The sequence below is a fragment of the Dromaius novaehollandiae genome, chromosome 11 (genome assembly GCF_036370855.1).
Source record: "Dromaius novaehollandiae isolate bDroNov1 chromosome 11, bDroNov1.hap1, whole genome shotgun sequence".
NCBI classification, from domain to species: Eukaryota; Metazoa; Chordata; class Aves; order Casuariiformes; family Dromaiidae; genus Dromaius; species Dromaius novaehollandiae.
The window spans coordinates 15,556,106-15,569,104 of NC_088108.1; the positions used below are offsets into that span (position 1 = coordinate 15,556,106).

Sequence of the window (12,999 nt, forward strand, 5' to 3'; positions counted from 1 at the left end):
GCAAACCATAAAAAATATTTTATGCTTCATTAGGAAACTTCAGGAACTACAGTAATACTCCCCAGGAAAAAAAAAATGTTGTAATATAGAACATACAAAACATTATTAGACGTTAGCTAACGCAAGGACTCTTACCAGAATGCAGTATACTGCCCTGCTTAATAAAGAATGCTTTGAAAATTTCTTATATGGGTCAGCAGAAGGAAAATCCTAAGTCATCCTGTTGTAATTGAAATCTGAAATAACCTCCAGGAAACTTTGTAGATGTGGCAAGGATTACTGGAGTCATAAATAACAACAGTAAGTAATATATGCATAGTGATCTGTACCAGCTAATGAAAAATAACCTCAAACAAAGCATTTGAATTTTAATGTGACTAAAGTTTTATGTACATCTAAACCCCCAAATAATACAGCATTCTGTAACTTAGAGTGTTACCTGTTAAATATGAGTTCTTGCTCTGATACTGTGGCTAGAAGTAAAGCTAGTTTGATATAAAATCAGAGAGAAAAATACTTGCTTGGGCAAACCACTACAGAAATACATGTAGTAGTTTGGCATCTGCATTTAAATTGTTGAAATTACTTGGCACATGTGGGAAAATCTACCCAAACATAATATAGGTTTGGAAAACTGTCTAAAAAGGCTGAGGAAGAGAAGCCTGCAAACTGGCAGGAAGCCGCACCGCTATAATCCATAAGTAACTGGATGATGCAGAGAGAAAAATCTACATTCAGATGTAAGGAAGGCTTTAGAGATTGAAGGGGAAGTTAGAACTAGCTGGTCAGTAGAGGCTTTGGTTTTCTGATCCTCCCTTTGAAGAAAGAGCACTTGAGGTCTGGTGGAAGGTCCCTCTCTGCAGAGACTGATCCAGGTAGCCCAGTGCAGTCACTTTGTTCCTATTAACCCCTTCATTAACCTGGGCTGCCTGGATCTGACTAGCTGGTAGAGAAGCTGAGTGAGATGCCGCCTCTCTCTCTCCTCATTCTAAATGGTTTTGGAGGAACCGGCTCCAGAGCTCTCTTCCAGTTTAACCAACAAAAGCTTAACACGGTTAATTGGCTATGACGTGAAGCAAGGTATTTTCAGACAAGAAAGCAACTACAGCATCCCAACTTACCAGTGACACGGTGGCTGTCTAAAACTTGCTGTTTAAGTCAAAAATACATCAATGCCTTTTTAAAAGACCAGCTCTATTAAATTAGAAATTGTGGGTTTATGCCAAAATTACTTGAAGTTTATGGCCTACTTTATTGAGGTCAGGCTTCATGATCTTGTCTTCTATGAAACTGCTTGTATGTGCAGACTTTTTGATTTGTCTTTTAATTTTTTTCCCAAAGCTTCTGCTCCTCAGCTGCCTTTTGCCATTAATTCTGTACAAATGTGTACGTAATATCTGTCATCAGGCAGAATACAGAGTAATACTTTCCTGGAGGTACAGAAGTAGAATCAGCTGGACACAAGAAGGGATCAAACTTTTGCTTGTAATGTGAATACATGTGGATTGAGAAATGGCTGGGCTGAGGGGAGAAGGAAGAATTTAGATGCTTCTAAACACAAATGAAATTACATCTACTTTTTTGCAAGCACAGGTGGCAGCCTGATATCCCGGAAAACAGAAATTTCAATCTTTGACCACAAACCTGGTACACTGTGTAATAAAATGGCACTTACTTGTTTTAGAATATCTTTTGTCCTCTAATTCTTCTTTCTTTCATTGAACAGCTACAGATGTTCTACATACAAAAACCTCCAGAACATCAGGATCTCAGATCTCCAGCCTGAAATTCCTGGGGACAAACATGTATATTTATTTATTATACATCATATATATGTACGTATTTTATATATATGTATATATATATACATGCATATACATGTGTGTGTGTGTATATATATATACACATATAAATATAAAAATCACACACACACACACTGGGGTAGGGGGGGATTATATTGCTAAGAACTACTAGGAGTTGAGTGGAGAATGGGAAATCTCAGTCAGGTCTGACTGGGGGAAAAGGTAGCTAGTGTAAAGGGAAGATAAGCCTGTCACATGCCACAGAACTGATTTGCCACATTTCCACAGCATTTTCAGGATAGAGTATACTGACAGAAAGGATGATATGTTGTTCTCTGTACTGCCTGGTCCTTCACACTTCTGCTTCACGCATCTGCGCTCACTCTTTATATACACTTTTTTCCCCCCAGGAAAAGAGGAAAAAGAAAAAGAACCTCCTCTCAGGACAGCAGTAGTTGGTTATTTATATTTTAACTAAAAATATAAGAACGTCCAGAACAACTATACCAGTTCAGACCAAGAGTCCATCTAGACCAGTATCCCACCTCAAACAGTAGCAGATGCCAAAGAATAAGTAGATTCCAAAAAAAGGGTCTGAACAGGACAAGCAAGTATGACACTTTCCCCTTAATACTCTCTGTCTCTAGTTATTTTCAACTTAGGGTATTTCTTAAGCGCAGTATGTTTTTTCTCATTAGTAATGTCCAATCTCTCTTTTATGTCCTTGTCCAGTACGCCCTTGAATTCATGTGAACCTCTTGTATTCCTGATGTCCTTTGGAAAAAAAGAGTTCAGCAGATCTGCTACTGTTGCTTAAAGAACTTCCCTTTGAATCTGACTCCTCACTTAACAGCCACTACTTCTTGTGTACACCTTTATCCTCTCCTTAGGTCTTCTCTTTCCCAGGCTGAAAACTCCAGTCCTACTCAGTCTTCCTCAAATAGATGTTATTTCATATCTTTAGTCATTCTTGTCCTTTTCATGACCCTTTCCCAGGTCTAATATATCATTACGCAGTATTCAAGAGGTGGAAAAAAATCACAGATTTATACAAGGGTGATGATGTTTTGTATTTTGTTCTCTATTACTTTCCTAAGAATTTCTAGTGTTTGATTTGCCTTTTTTTTTTTTTTTTTTGGACTGCCACTGAGCTGATGTTTTCTTGGAATTCTCTGTCACAACCCCAGAGTCTTGTACTAGAGTGGTAATAGGCCAATTCAGAGCCCATCACTTTGTAGGTGAAGAAAGGATTATTTTTCTGCAGATTCATTACTGTACGTTCATCTGCAATGACTTTTCATCTACTGTATCATTTTATTTAGAAGTATTTTATTTTAATAAGGTATCTTGCAATGCATAGCTAGCAAGATTGGATCTAAAGTGCTTCTTATATGATTTGAGAATTTCACTTCTCTTTATATGTTATAGTGTTCTGGTGGTAAGAAAGTTGAGGAAGCAGAAAGGCTTAAACTGATTTTAGGGTATGAGACACAGTAAAAGGGGATCACTTATTTTGCTGGCATTAAATGATCAGACCATAACCTGAATGTTACTGGTCTTGTTGGGAGTTTGGGGGGAAACACTCATTCCTCTTGTCTTATGTTCCTTGTAATAAAATATGTGATATCAATTGTAGTTTGAAGTTTATGCACTTCAAATACAAACTGAAATCCTTGGAATATGCAAAAATTCCTAACTTAAGTCATCCTAGCTATTAATTCAATTTTTATACTCTAAAGTGGTCAATGAACATGCAAATATACCCCTTTTACTTGTACCAGCAGGCAAGAAAAATAACCTTTGCATCACAATATAACAACAGTACACAGAATGAAAAAAATATTTTGTTTTAAAAGGACATTGTTTTTATAATGGCTCTCAACATATTCAACAACTAAAAAAACCCAACTACTGAATATCATTCTGTGAAGTGAAATAATGCAATACTGTACTCACCCTTTACCAGAAGTTACTCTCTTGTTCTATTTTCCTGTTTAAATTATTACAGTTATTTAACAGTCTACTTTTTTCAGATAGTATTATGCATGAGTTTTGTGATTAAGCCAAAAACATGCTGAACAAGTTCTATCAGTTGAAGACCTTATTCAACACGCCAAAGAGTGAATGTCTCTTTCTAACTAAATATTATCAGTCATCATTTACTGGTTGTGACTGCAAAAATAACTTAGGAAGGCGACATTGTGTGCTACATACAGAATTTTATCATTCAGGTTTAGTGCAAAATAACTATCAGAACATGATGCTAAACTTTCCTCTCCTTAGGAAATTGCAAAAGTTATCTGAACACCAGTGATGTTTATACTATGCTACCAGTTTTAATTTATAGCTCAGAGATGCTCTAAGAAAACCGATAATGAAAAAGGGCCTGCAGCCATGTGGAACATAATATGCTAACAGCTGATCTGTAGAGTTGGTTACTTTTAAGAGGTGTTTTATGCCAAGGAAAGATACTACATTCATTATGACCAAAGGGTAGGAAATGAGTTCAATTCCAAAACAATAATTTGCATTTCCTGCTCTGGGACAGACTGCCTAAAGAACAAGCCTCATTGTTACAGGAGATAAGGGAGGTAGAATTGTTACATATTTTAAGATAAATGTTGTTATCTTGGATTTTAGGAAGTGCAAGATAAGGATTTGGGGGTTTATTTGCCTTTGTTTTTATTCCTATATAACTTTGAAAAATGTGTGTCATAGAAATAGCTTAAAAAATCTGAAATCATTAAGCAAATAAAGATCACAGAAAAATGTTTAGGATTATCCTAAACATTTAAAACCTATGTACTATATAAAACCACTAAGCAAGACAATCAGTTCTTAAGATCTGTTGTGTTTTTAAATGGATGATTCTCCCACCCCCAACAACTTATCAAGAGGAAAGAATGCTTTAAGGTATACCAGTTTCAGATGCATTATTTCCTCCACATTATTCCACTACTACAAAATTACTGTGGCCAAATCTGAAAGATGATAGGAACAAGTATAATTAATAGACAGTTCTTTGGTCAATGCAAGTCATAGCTATCGATCAGAACATAACATCTAAATAGCTCAGGCAATCTGGTCACAGAAACTGGAAGAGGGGCAATTAAACCTGCTTCATGCTAGTGTGGCTGTGCTTTTCCAGTATCCAAACAAGCTGATGGAAATAAGTGTGCTGTGTTTCCATTATATGACTTATAAATTACCTCTTTTAAACTATATTTTTAGCTAAATATATTTCCCAGTTACAGGTTATAAGTTATGGGTTATAAGCATACATCCTGTCATGAAATTTTTTTTATTAGTTCCTCTCCCTTGGAATGATCTAGGTTTTGCTATATTTGTATAGTTTATACCTGAAATTTCAACTGCTTCTGTGAGTACAAAGTTTATGCTGTTCTGTCTGCAAATAACATGGATTTTTTAAAGTAAAATAGAAATTCTGCAAAATTTCATTGAACAAAATTAATTCATTTCAGTTTGATTGACTTTCTCTGCTGTAAAATCTAGTAACTTCTCTATCACAGACAAAGCAAAGGAAGCTTAAATTTCTAATGTGTGCCTTATTGGTTAGGTAAAAGCAAGAAACAAACTGGATAGTGTATTTTTCCTTCCAAAGATCTGCAGTTTCTTCTCTCTGATTTCAGAAACAACAGAGCTCTTGATAATACTCCCACATTCAGTTTCATCAGCTGATTAAAATGTAGATCTCCTACAAGGTAACACATCCTTGGACTATGGGTGTTACTCTAACCAACTCCTTATTAACAGAACTACTTTATGCAAGATCAGCAACTTGACAGCATAAACAACATCAAAAAGTTCTTTTAAATAGGACTTGATATTTTGTTTATGAGAATTTTCATTTGATAGAAGGCTTAATGGCCTTTATTACCTATTTAAGCATATCAGTTTTCATGTCTTTTAAAACCTTTTTGCAGTACAGAGTGCATTTATTTGGCAAAATAAATAATTCAGAAAGGATAGAGTCTTATATAAGTGATGAATAGTATTTTGTTTTCTGATTGTGTTGTATGATTTGTGGTATGTATTGTGCACTGAAGAGCCTCATTTCCATTTTTTTGGTTGCTTTAGCCTGGAAGATACCTGCAGAATTTTAACTTATCCTCATTCTTCAAAAGTGAGTTTCTGTTGCTGACAGGGACTGGGAATGCTGTTAAATTAGTTTTACAACTACTTGCTATTTACATTTAAAATTGGGGGAAAATGTCAAAAGCAAAACATTTCAATCAAATATATTTGAAATTTAATTTCATGATTAGAAAGGTTGCGTTACAAAATTAAAGTTTTTTCTTTTTCTTTTTCTTTTTTTTAAAGGAAGGCATTTTTATTTCAACCCAATTTCACTAACTTTCTATTCTTAAACTTGCTTTACTTGTGCCAACTGGAAACACAGCAGCTGGCCAATCTGTTTTGCCCGTTGACACAATCTAGAATACAAGAGCTAATTGCGTCAAGGTGGAGCTAACCCTTTATCATGCTTCTTGTAAAACCAGTCACTGCCCTTAGCCAGTATTTTTTACCACTGTTAGAAATGAGCTTTGAGAAGCACAAACATTCTTCTTGCAACTTTTTTTTACCTCAGTATCTCACCCTCCTAATATACAGTATGAGTCTGTGAAAATGAAAGTTGCAAGAGGAACGATTAATGGCTGGTTCATTACACACGTGCATCAGACAAGTGAACAGAGCATTCCTGACAGAAAAAGCAGGGGTTCTGTCATACTGTGATATCAGCTAGCAGACTTGTTTTCATTTTTTTCTCTCTTAGATGAGATTTAACTTCAGAATTTGACACATCATACTGAACAGTCAAAATTCTTTGGCTTTAACAACATTTCAGGAATCATGTAGGTATACAACAGGTTAACATATGACTTACCGTTTTGATAGTACTCCAACTCTGACCCAGAAAGCATTTTTGAGTATTCACAATGTGATTAATCTTTTCTCAGCTTCTGTAAATTTCCTTCTGGGTCAGAGATTCAAAAATGACATACAAATAGCCAATAATTTGTTAAATTCCTTATGTGCAACCTCCCCCACATACCTTCTCCTAGACATCCACATTCAGTCTGGTTGTAAATGATGTTCTAAAACAACCTATCAACATATAAAGGATTACTTCTTTATTATGAATAATGTTATACTTTGCTCCTTCCTCCAAAGTGGTTCCTTATACACATGTATTCCATATTTGGCTGCAGAGTATGAACAGAATTCATAGAGCAGTGAGAGATTAAACAGTCTTGGCTTTCACTAACTGCACTTTTGTTTCATCATTTAAGGAAGCTTAACAAAATAGTAGTTTCCTATCATCTCTGGAAATTAGTTATTCCATGCAAGTAACACACTAAAGAGGTTCCTTGTTGTGGGAGCACTGGTGGTTTACATAGGTATATGAGTTTACAATATACCCAATACCAAAAATTCATGCTGTTACTTAAATGTATGTTAGCTGCTGCTTTTATGGCTATATCAGATTATACACTTTCTCTCCACACATTTTCCCCATATCACAGAGATGCATTTAAATATTAACCAACTTTATTTTCTGCATTAATCTATTCATGTATAAGTAACATTTCAGCTTTCCTGCTCTGCTTTCTGCTATCTAGTCCACATGTAATTGTTCTTTTACAACTATTTTTATTTATGCATTTCTATAGATATCAAGAAAAGTCTTCACTTGCATAGCTGTTCATTGGAATACACATACTAAAAAAGCAAGCACATACACATATATGTAATACATTAAGCAAGTCCATATGTGATATGTAATATTGCTGCACTGGTTAAGTTCTAAAGAATCTGCTTTAACACTGAGTTTGTTTTGCCCTGTAATAATGGTATAAAACAAAGCTTTCATACAGATTTCTCAAAAATTAACAGCTTTTGAAACATGTTGTGTGAAACAGCGGTTCTTTTCTGCCTGAAATGTGTTTTTAGTATTCAGAATGATAAAACTCTCTGTTACATGGGCAACTTATTAACCAAGTGTTAAGTTATTGCTGTTGTATGAAAAGACAAGACATATCCCTGTTCTTTTAATACCAGCATTCTGAATAGTGCCTAAAGTAGAAAGTGATCAGTTATCCAAAGGTGTGTGCATGGCCCTATCTCTAAGGCAACTGAGGTTAGCTGCAACATTTTTACTCGTATTTGGTCACTTTTAGTCAGTGACCTACATGAATTGATAAAAAATATCTTGCAATATTTGTCAATATCATCACATATCATTTCCTTTGCAAGGGTGATACTGGTATTTCATGCTGATTTATACCATCTGACAAACAAGATTTATTATTTTAAGATGAGAATACTGGAAAAGTTTTCTGAACTAAAAATAGAAGAAATTAATAAGGGGTGGCACATTTCAGAAGCAAGTTCTTTGTATGTATGGTCCATGCTATTCCTGGCTTCATTCATTTATGCCTTCTTATTTTTTATCAGCCATTGAATCTACGGGTACAATTCTGACCTCAATGAGTCATAACTGTCTTAACTGTATCAGAGAAGATGCCCTCCCTCCCCCTCTGATTCCTAACAGACCAACCACTCTAAGGAAGATTATCCACAAAACAGAATGAAAGCATTTCACAGCAAAGAACCTGTGGCTAACAAACTCAGTGCAGGAGAAAGTGATCTGCAGAAAGCAACAGTGAAGAGAAAGAACAATTGTGCTCTCCCTCAAATGAGTCGCAAACTACTAATTCTGTGGTCAACGCAATTTAGACTATCACTTCCAGAACTCTAGACTTAATAATTGCCATATAATTTTAATTGTGAGTCATCTGATAACCTGACTGATCTGTCAGAAGGACATAGAATAACCACCTTCTACCCGTAGTCAAATGTACAAGGTAATCATCAAGATCCTTTCATAAATAATCTATCAGTTATCACGCTTTTTCAGAGACATGGCTGGTCTGTGAGCACCCAGTTTGTAGTTTTATGAATTGGGAAGAGTCCTAAAAAGTCATCAACTGTTAATAAGTTTTTCTAACTACAGGAACAGAAGAAATGGAATATTCTTTAAGCAGGAGTGACTAGTTAAAACCAGTTTTGCAGGAAGCTTCATGCACCAAAGATCAGAAAGAATGTTAATGTGCAATCATTGAACAGAATAAGAGTCACAACTTGATATAAGGCACGTAATGAATAATGCTATAAAATCGTCTTCTAAACACCCACAATGTATCTAAATTTATAAAACACACACAACACTGGATAAAATCTAAATGCAATTCCCATCATTGCAGTATACTATACAATCTGCTATAACACAGGACCATATTGGGATTGAGTAGGCCATTCTGTTTGTTAGAAACTTAGCAGAATGTGCTGGTATTTATATCTCATAAAAGCTGTTCAGTAAACACAGCACAAAGACCTCTGATTTCACCGAATGCATAAACACGTGCAAAGAATTTAATCTACGGATTTCAGACATGACAGCGCCATCTCTACCAAACGGACTTAACTACCATTCCCCCATCCCAGTGAACTAAAACATCTTTTCACCTGGAAAAAGTGTCCTGGCTTCACAGATAAGAATTCCAGAGTTCTAGCAACAAACTCAGAATTTACTATGGCATACTTTAAAGGAAAATATAGTATAGCTTCCTAGAATCAACAGTTTTAGTTTTTTTTCCAACTAATTAAATAGAGATTTGAGGGACAGGATTTTGAGAAGGCAAAACTGATCTCTGTTTCTGTTACATTTCTGTGTGAACTTACATATGCTGGTATATTTTATATGCTTGAGTTGTCACTTCCATAAAAGAATGACATTTAGTTATAATACCATTCATATTTTAGAGATCCTTTGTCATTCTTTCAAGAAAAGTGAAAGAGAAATGCAAAGTACTGTGATCTTTGTTCTATACAATTGCAACACCTGCTACTACAAACCACACAAACTGAATAGATGACAATCAATAAACCAACAGAATAAAAGCGTATCAGGGTCATAACCTCTGCCTTGATGGAGAAAGAAATCCTTTTTAGCCTCCACTAAGGCTAAAAAGGAGTCGTGAGGGACCTCACTTTCTTCTGTTCTAGATTCATAAAAAATAGGGGTGGAAGGTACTTTGACAGCTCATTTCACACATTCTCCTGTGCCAAGGCAGGATCAGCTATACCTAAATGCTTCTTAAAGTTTGTTGATCTCTTTCTACCAACAGCATAACTTCTGTACACAATCTATTCCAGTGGTTAACTGCCCTCATCATCAGAGCTCTTTTCCTCAAGTTTAATTAAAATTTCCCTTGCTGCCAACTTAAGACCATCACTTCTACAACTGTCTGTGGCAGACATGGAGAAAAATGCATATACCTTTCCCTTTCACAGCTTAATCACGTAAAACAAAGCTAATCCTCTAAAAGAAGTATCCACTTCAAAAAAAAAGAAAACAAAGACTCTCTCTAGAAATACCTGAAAGAGTACCAAAAGAAGAAACTGTCTTGACAGACTATTCCCCTCTCATTTTGCGCAAACCAGACACACTCATTTAGGATTAGTCAAGGGCTGCAAAACCATTTAAAAGAATCAAGAACTCACTATGCTTCGCCTGGAAGCTCTCTGGGTTTGTTCAAGAGCGTACGAACTGCACTCACGTTAGACAGTGTTCTAGAGCTAAATGCACTGGGATATTTTATGTGGTCACAGATGATGTTACCTTCTTCTGGCAGTGACCCTTCCCTTCCCTGAAGGGACCTATAAAGGACTGTCAAACCAGGAAATCTCATCATTTGGTGTAAACAGTAGAAAGAGCCCCATCTCAGCATTAAAGCAGAGTACTTTATTCCAACTTACTGTCTTCAAAATGGAAAACGGGGATATTTCATTTGAGATTTAAGATTCAAAACCTTTATATTCAAAATAAATGTCAGCATGGTCCTACAGCGCCATAATTCTTTTTCTAAATTCTTCTATAAGACTTTTGCAGAACACTGGATGCATTACCTTCAAAAGTTGTGTGAGCTAATAAAATCTTAGATGGTAATTCAAACCGACAACTCCATTACAATTATAATTATTACTCTGTTTGTACCATTAGTATCTGAAGGCAAACAATAAAAGTTTTGTGTCTCCAAATTTTTCCTAAACTTTACAAATTAGGGATTATGTTTTATGTTCTGTACCTTATTTCTCTCACTGAGATCAATTTTCTATTACAGTCTATGGAAATTACCTGGTTGTGGGATAGTTTAAAATTTGAACAAAGTTTGAAAACAAATCTTGAGTTTGAAGTGGCATTGTCACTACTGATTTATTTTTACTGCTAATGACTGAGCAAAATACAGCTCAAAGGAAAAGTCACTGAGCTGAAAGAAAATCTTAAAAAAGTATTTATATAGAAGATAGAATAAAATAAAATTTGCAGAATAAGGTAATTCAGCACATAGCTGAACTGGCTAATTTTATTAAGATATTTGATTGTAATTTAATTTTATAATTCAAATGTTTATAACCTGCTAATACTAGAAAAATAGAATACCTTGCTGTCTATCTTACATTGCAGATTAGAGAAGAAATTTAAGCATTTTCAGAATCATCTTAGCACAATGCACTGGGAAAGATAAGTGACTAGACAGTTTTACTGTGACTCAGATTCAAACTGTTTTGATCTCTAATCTCTGTGTTGTTTTTGAATGGATGGTAATACACACAAATCTTATGCAAGCATTTAACAGGGAAAATTATGGATATAAATCAGGAAGAAGGTACTTTGTAGGGTGGAGTTAAACTTCAAAGACGGTGGAATAAAGAACAGTCATTATTAGACCTAGCAGCTGTCCTTCTATTGTAATTAAACAGAACATTTATTTCCAAGTGTTATGACATTTTATCAGCTATATGAAAAAAATAATAGTAATAAGAAGAACGATAAGGATCATCACCAAGGTTATTATGGGAGCAAGCCAAGATCACATGCCCTCTATTTCTAAAAGTTGTTATAAGGAAGGTGTAAGTAAGTACAGTAAGTACTGTCCAAACTATTTTATGGAAACATACACAGGTAGGTTCCTGTCTTTTAAGGAAAACTTTGCAAATAAGTGAGTAGTTCCTACCTGCTAAATGAAACAACAACAATACTCCACCAATAGATTGTATCTATGTATCCATACAGAGATGGGGAAGAGGTTTTTTCTTTTTAGTTAGTATACTTCCATGAAAACTTGCCACTTGGCACCATATTACAGAAGACAGACTAAAGCAAAGGGATGTTAAATGATTCATCACAAAGCACAGTGTTGTAGGTGCAGCTCCAGAATGAGAATCAGAACTCATGATTCCGTGTTCTTGAACCTTATTCTCCGATTTTACACCATTCTCCTTTCCTGCATAAGAAACTGGATTAGGTTCATGCATTCCTTTCTCTTACAGTACAGTAATAATATAGTAAACTCTTAATAAATGGGCGTTTAAAACCATATCCCCCCAGATCTTTTCATTAAAACACTAAGACAAAAAAAAAAAAAAAAAGACAGGAATGTAATTAAATTAACATATTTGCTCAGTTTTGCCATAATTCATGTTCCAGGAAACAAAACCAAAGTGCAAGTTTTGAAATAATTTCCCAGACTGGGAAAGAAGGGATGAGCCCATGGACCTCAGCAGTTCCTACTGCAGGTTTTATGTCGGCTCTTAAGTGGCCATATGGGCAGTCAAGCACTGACATTACATTGGAACCTTTCAAGTTCATCTGGACCTATATGGGTCATAGTCAACTGTCCGCTAGAGAGGCACCAGAACTACGTCCCTGAGTGACAAACACTATTCCTGTTACGACAAAGCCGACAAGATGATATACTTTTTTTCTTGTTCATTTTCTGATTCCCTACAGCATATGTTATAGCTAGTTCATTGAAATGGTTTTCTTTTGTTGGGCGGTTTTGTATGTTTGTTTTTCAGTGAGCCACTTGCAACAAGCTCAAAAACCACTAGCGATATCCTTATTATTGGTTGGGAAATCCTTCTTAGAATATGAAGATGACATCTTTCCTTTGAAAAGAAAGGTATCTATTATGCTCTGACTGGATTTTGTAAGTGGATAAAAATAATAAACTGAGGGAAATCGTTAGAATAACTCACATTTTTTATTCTTAAATGTGAAGATATAAGCTAATATTCAAGTTTCAAGAGCCATCTTGCAATGAAGAAAATT

At 35.2% G+C, this 12,999-nt stretch overlaps 1 long non-coding RNA gene across 1 annotated transcript; it reads left to right on the forward strand.

The window, feature by feature from the left end:
- The first annotated feature begins 881 nt into the window (after nt 1–881).
- On the forward strand, nt 882–10,936 carry LOC135329555 (uncharacterized). The gene is made up of 3 exons (XR_010391053.1): nt 882–1,835; nt 5,901–5,946; nt 8,280–10,936. It is a non-coding gene; the product is annotated as an uncharacterized LOC135329555 (long non-coding RNA).
- The last annotated feature ends 2,063 nt before the right edge of the window (nt 10,937–12,999 follow it).